Source organism: Cyanistes caeruleus, chromosome Z (assembly GCF_971803275.1).
Source record: "Cyanistes caeruleus chromosome Z, bCyaCae1.hap1.1, whole genome shotgun sequence".
NCBI classification, from domain to species: Eukaryota; Metazoa; Chordata; class Aves; order Passeriformes; family Paridae; genus Cyanistes; species Cyanistes caeruleus.
The window spans coordinates 68509204-68515411 of NC_141732.1; positions in this window are offsets into that span (position 1 = coordinate 68509204).

A 6208-nucleotide genomic window follows, 5' to 3' on the forward strand; every position below is an offset into this window, starting at 1 on the left:
GCTGTAGAGAGCATCCTTTTCTCCAGGCTAAACACCCCCAACTTCTTCAACTGCTCCTCATCAGACATGTGCTCCAGACCCTTCCCTTGTTCTGTTGGACTTCTCTGGACATGCTCTAGCACCTCAATGTCATTCTTGAAAGCAGTGCTGATAGAGGACTCAAGGTGCCAATGGTCACATGCTAAAGGTGCAGCCACTGTCAGTTAGCACCAGGTCCCTTCCTGTGGTCCCAGAGCCACTTTCCAGCCCCTCTTCCCTAAGCCTGAAGTGCTGTCTGGAGCTGTGACCCAAAGGCAGGAAAGGCACTTGGTCTTGCTGAACCTCACACAGCAGGCCTTGCCTCATCAATCCAGCCTGTCCAGATTCCTCTGCAGAGCCTTCCTGCCCTCCAGTGGATCAACATTCCGTTTTGATTGATTTTACCTGCTGAGGAGTTTTGCTCCTGTTCTGAGCATGCAAAAGGAGAACATGTCACTTGATCCTGTCTTGATACAAGTAATACTAGCCACAGCTAGTCCAAGATCTAGAGTCCTCATTGGTAAAGGAGAATCATCCAGTCTTCAGAAGAAGCAACAACAGCATGGGTCCCAAAGAGCACTGACACTAAGAATCTGTTCTAAACATAAAGTTATGGTACAAGAAAAAGCTCCAATATTTATATTCACTTCATGCTTCACCAAGAGTGTTTTATCTGTAGAATGCTTGCAGAACTCATTCCATACTCTGAATATGAATGTGGATATTAACAGCCTTCTCAGGTGAAACAGATCTGAACTTCTTCGGAACTGTCTACAGATGCAGGCATGTAGTGTTCGTTCATGCTTTTGACTTGTTTGTTCTCACAGCAAAGCCATGACAAATTTAGATTTGCATTTTCTTAAATGCAAAATAGAGTTCTGATGCAATTCAGGTACAGAATCCCAAACACACAGCTAATATTTATGCATGAATCCAAAGTCAGTTCTAAGCTTGTTTCTGAAAAGAGCTTCTACTCAAGTTTACTTGATACAAAAAGTTGTTATGGCACTAACTGCTTTTTGGCACGAGAACATTTAATGCACCTAACACCTGCTCTGTACTAGTCACTTCTTGTCCAGTTTTTCATTTATAAGACATTAAAAAAATACACCACTATCTATTGGTGTTTATAGCTTTGCTGTCATGGCCATCTTCAAAACAAATAGCTGTGCCAGCCACAAGCACACAGATCACTGTGAAGATGCTGAGGTTTGCCATAATGGAACGTACTGAGCAATCTGTTCATCTGTGGCTTCCAGGCTCCTTTCTCGTAAACAGCAAATGCTTGCCCTGTGAAATGAAGATCAAATTTGGGCATGTGCATAAAGGCATATTTAACCTTAGTTTTAGAACCCACGCCTCAAGTTTCAATCCTTAGACTTACCACACAGTTGACATTCAGTATGGAAAGAACCTAAATTACTTGAACATTTATTCACTTGATACAAAAAAAACTTATTAAAATCTAAAGGTTCAGGCAGCAGTGATGTCAAATCCTGAGATCAAAAATCTACTCCAAGTGAAACACTGACTTATGTTTCTTGCAAATATTGACTTGTTAGTGGAAAAAATAATAAGTATAATCCACCTTTTACTCAACAGCAGAGCAATGCCTGTAATCATCTCCAGAGGAAAGATACACATTCAAATTGTCCTTTCCTAAGTAGAACAGTCATTTAATCTTAATTTTCCCCACAAACAGGGAAGGTGAGCTAGCTTTTATACTATCTAGTATCCAGATGTGGTCAGTCTCTCCCAGTCAAGTGGTTCCATCTTACATGAAGCTTGCAGGAATCTAGAGAAGAAGTTATGACTGCATGGAATGCTGTTCAGGGCATAAATCTATTGGAAGATCTGGAAGTCATGTTGGTTTATCATCTCTAACACAAGGATAAAAAGAAATAAATCCAGTAAAGAAAGGACTAAGATAGTCAAGGGCTAAAGCATAGAAAATATGAGAAGTGGAGAGAACAGTGTTTATTCAGCCTTGAGAAGTGAAGGCAAAGGGCAGACAACATCACTGTCTATAAATACCTGATTGGAACAAATGAAGACAGAACCAGATTGTTCTCAGAGATGCACAGTAGATAGAAGGATAAGAGACCACAAACTCAGGTTGGAGCTGGGCTTGCCACCCTGGGGGACTCTGCAATCCTCAGAACAACCTAGTCTCTGCAACAGCACAACAAATTGCAAAGAATCATTCACAGAATAAAATCACCAGTTAAAATAATGACAAATATTACAAACCCTGTATAAGATACAAACCATGGTCATAAACACATATAAACCCCAAGCATATTTTCTCCATGCTTTGACTGACACTACATACAGTCCAAAATAAAACACACGCCTCAACATTTTATTACTATTTTATGCTTTAAAACTATTGTAAGTTTTTCATATTACTCCATTAACTAGTTCTGGGTGCTTCTTTCTCTCACTTACCATGACATGATCCTGGACTTCTCTACTACAGCCACCAGCAAGTGTCACAGGATATAAATTACAGACTTTGCTCCCCTAGAAATGTTTGCCCCCTTAAAGTTACTATCTAAAAATAATTTTCTCCCTCTTGAGACTCATTGAGGCAGAATTGACTTGAAAGTAATTTCTTCATCAGATTTCACAGAAAAGTAAAATTAACTAGCTTATTTAAAACTGTTATTAAAAGATAAAATATAAAGCCAGTGAAAGAGAGCACTGGGCTGGTGAATTATTAGTGCTCATCACACCATTTTTTGACAGTTTATATTATTCTGGATGTTTTGCCTAGTAGTCTCGATTGCACTTCAACAAAACATTTTTGACTTTGCATTTTCACCTGATTTTTATTGTGTTAAAAGCAAATTACCTCAAATAGGAAGCTTAGGCTGACATTTAGAAAATCAGACACAGTGAACTGAGTTTTTCCCATAAAATAAAGTATTACTGTAAAGCCCAACTTGAAGCCAGAGCAAAGGGCAAACATCTTTGACCAGCATTCCCTAAGACAAAGCAATACACATAACTAAATGTTCCAAAACAAAACTGCCATAAATAAGCCTTGTCTCCAGAGGATGGCAGAAAGAATACACCATATATAACACTTTTCTTAGATCAATTAAAGCACAACAGGTTGGGGATTAATAATCCAAGGAGAATGGTCCATGTTCACTGCCTGAGGTGTTGGTGTGACACTCCAATTTCTGTCTTCTGCTTTCCTCCCTGCTGAACTTCTGTTCTCACAGCAGAGAGACAGGAATCCAAAGCCCCAGTTTCAACATGCCTTGACTAGCTCACACGTCACACACTAAGCAAGAGGCAATTCTCATATTCTGCCATTTTAAAAGCTGGGATAAGGCCCCTTAAGAGTACTTCTGAATCCTCATTTTTCTTTGCAGCCCTTACTTTTTGTATGTGCATATATCCAGGATTGTAAAGTAAATTATAGATTTTTAGATGTCCAACAATAGTATTTTCACACATGCATCTTAAGTGAGGTTGAATGCAAGTTCAAACCAAACCACTGTCACCTAAGACAAACTATTACCTCACTGAGAGTTATCCAAGGTATGAACAACCTTGGATTCCAAAAAGAGGTGATAGACTAGTATGACCATCTGCCAGTCATATAAAATATTCCTTCATATTATTTCTAGCTAATCCCCGCAATTCAATCTCGGATGATAGGACCCTTTTGTCAAAAGCTTCAAATATAAATTGGCTGATACAGGACTAGAGAGACAAAAATAAATGGTTATCCTTTCACTCAAGCAAAATAAGGGTTTAGTGTAGGAACAAGTGGAGAGCTTTCCAGCAGCTGTCAAAATAAAGCCAGGGTAAAACAGAGACCAGACATGGAAAAAGCTTCTGTCAACATAATTAAATTTGGGCAATGTGAAGGCACCTAAAATAAAGGCTTCCTGCTGACTCTAACTGTAACTGTAATAGTTTGTATTACATACAAACATCCATTACAAGAAACCTGACAAGAATATCTTATGATTATGCACATATAAGCTAATAATAATCCCTTTGCCATGATCATAGAAGAGTCAGTTCTGGATGGAAAATGATGAGACTAAAGAGACTTGACCTTGAAGAGGAAAATTGACTAAATTTAAATATTTTTCCTTATTCACAATGGAAAAAAATATGAAGTGGTGGGAAAAGTATTTAATTCTCAGAGTCCATTTGAAAGTCTACTGAGAAATAAATCACTGGTATTCATTAGAATGTCTCTCTAGCCATATCTTTTGGGAAAACTCAAGGAGAAAGTGTATGCTAGAGCAAAGACATCTGTAAATGTCAAAGACTCAGACAAGTCAAGCTGATCAAACATAAGGTAATATAGTGAATCATACCACCATCATTCAACTCAATCAAGGAATTGAGCACAGGACAGATAGTGTCATATTAGACAAATTAGTTAATGTTAGAACAATCTAAACTTCTCAGCCATAGTACTTCATGTCTGATTAAATTTGAGTGATTTAAGCTCCCATTATTGAGCACCTAATTACGCTAGGATGCCATTAGCCTCTCTGAAGAGCATATAAAGAGCTAACTGCCATAAAAAAAATAACTGTGAAAAGATTCCCTCGATTAGCCATTTAATACAGTGAGACTCTGGTGTTTCCGATTTGGTAAGACTTCAGCAGTCACTGCAAAAACAGCTTTAGATCAAAAAAAGAATCTGCATTTCTAGTCTCCACCACTTTTAATTTCTTCACCCATGTCTAACTGCTGATGTAAAATCCTTTCTTATCTACACTGCATAAATAAAGAAATAAAATTCCATTTGTGTGTAATGAAAGAAGACTTTATCACAGCTTTATGAACAGATCACAAGTAGGTAAATAAATTATGTTCACCTATATTTCTTGTGCAATTTTGAGCTGAGAGGATATTTTTATTCTTTATCTTCATTTCTGCATGGCGAAATGAGTGTTTATCTAAATTTTTACTCTATAACTACAAGAATCCCTAACCAGTAAAAATCACTCAGGTGGACAAAAATTAGTACTTCTTCAGAAAAACCAGTTTTCAAAACTTGTTTTCAAAGGCTAGACAGCTAATTATATGAAGGGGTTCATTTGCAGTGGGGAAAGGGGACTAGATAGTAGAGGATAAAGAATCTAGGCATTTCCTAGAGTGCAGAAAATGTGTCCATACTAGAGGGGAAAAAAAAAATCACAATAGCTGTATTAACAAACTTGAAAAAGAACTTTGGATTTGGGTTTGGTTGACTTTTGGTAAAAAGTCATTCTTACACAGAGATGAGGTAGAATTTATGGTGTGGGATGAAGTTGCTGAACAGCCTAGAGACATTACTTTATGAAAACCATTGTAATGCTGTGAGAGGTATTCCAGCTTATTTTAAATCCTTGCTTACAATCACTTGTTGAATGGAAGCACTTACTGTAGGTACTATTGCTAAGCAGATAACCATGTTTCAGTGTGATGCACTGGCAGAAGAAAAGTCACATCTCTAAGGCTTGCTGCTTGTCTCCACCCTGCTGAAGTCTACAAGTCTGAAGAAATTAAGTCATCAATTGTAGAGTTTAAAAAAAACCCTGTGGAATGCGAAATACATTCAGAAATGGTAAGACCAAATAAAATATTTTTGAAAATAAATTAATTTAAGTACGACTTATCTGCGTTTTTTTACTGTCTCAGTTGTGGTATGGTAAGTATTCTTTGATCTACTGACTTAAAAATGTAAGTCAGCTGAAAGCTTTGTAATAGTGCAGAGAGGTCCCAATATGAGACAAGACCAGAGTGAGCTAGAGGGGAAAGGATAAATAGAATTATTAAAGTCATCACAGATCACCCTCAGAAGCCTACAGGATGTCCTGAAGGTGACCATGGAGCCACTGAATACTACCTAATGTAGCTTTGTGCTAAGACATACCAGTCCAGTCTTGGCTTAGAATCTTCCCCTTGCAGTGACAAATGGCCAGATTGGCCAAGGTGAGGAAGAGGTACCACTGTTGGTGGGTACATGGTAGGGACTGTTTAAGTCAAAAGGTGTGAGAAAAAGTTTGGCAAGAATCTCCATACAAAGTTCTGGAATCACAGTTACTTCTTGTACCTGTGTTATGTCAACTCAGCAGACTGAGAGGATGTATTTTACATAATCTTTGTTAGTACTGTCAGCTTCCAGAAGTGATTTTTGGTTGGTTGGACGGTTTTGTTGTGGTTTTTT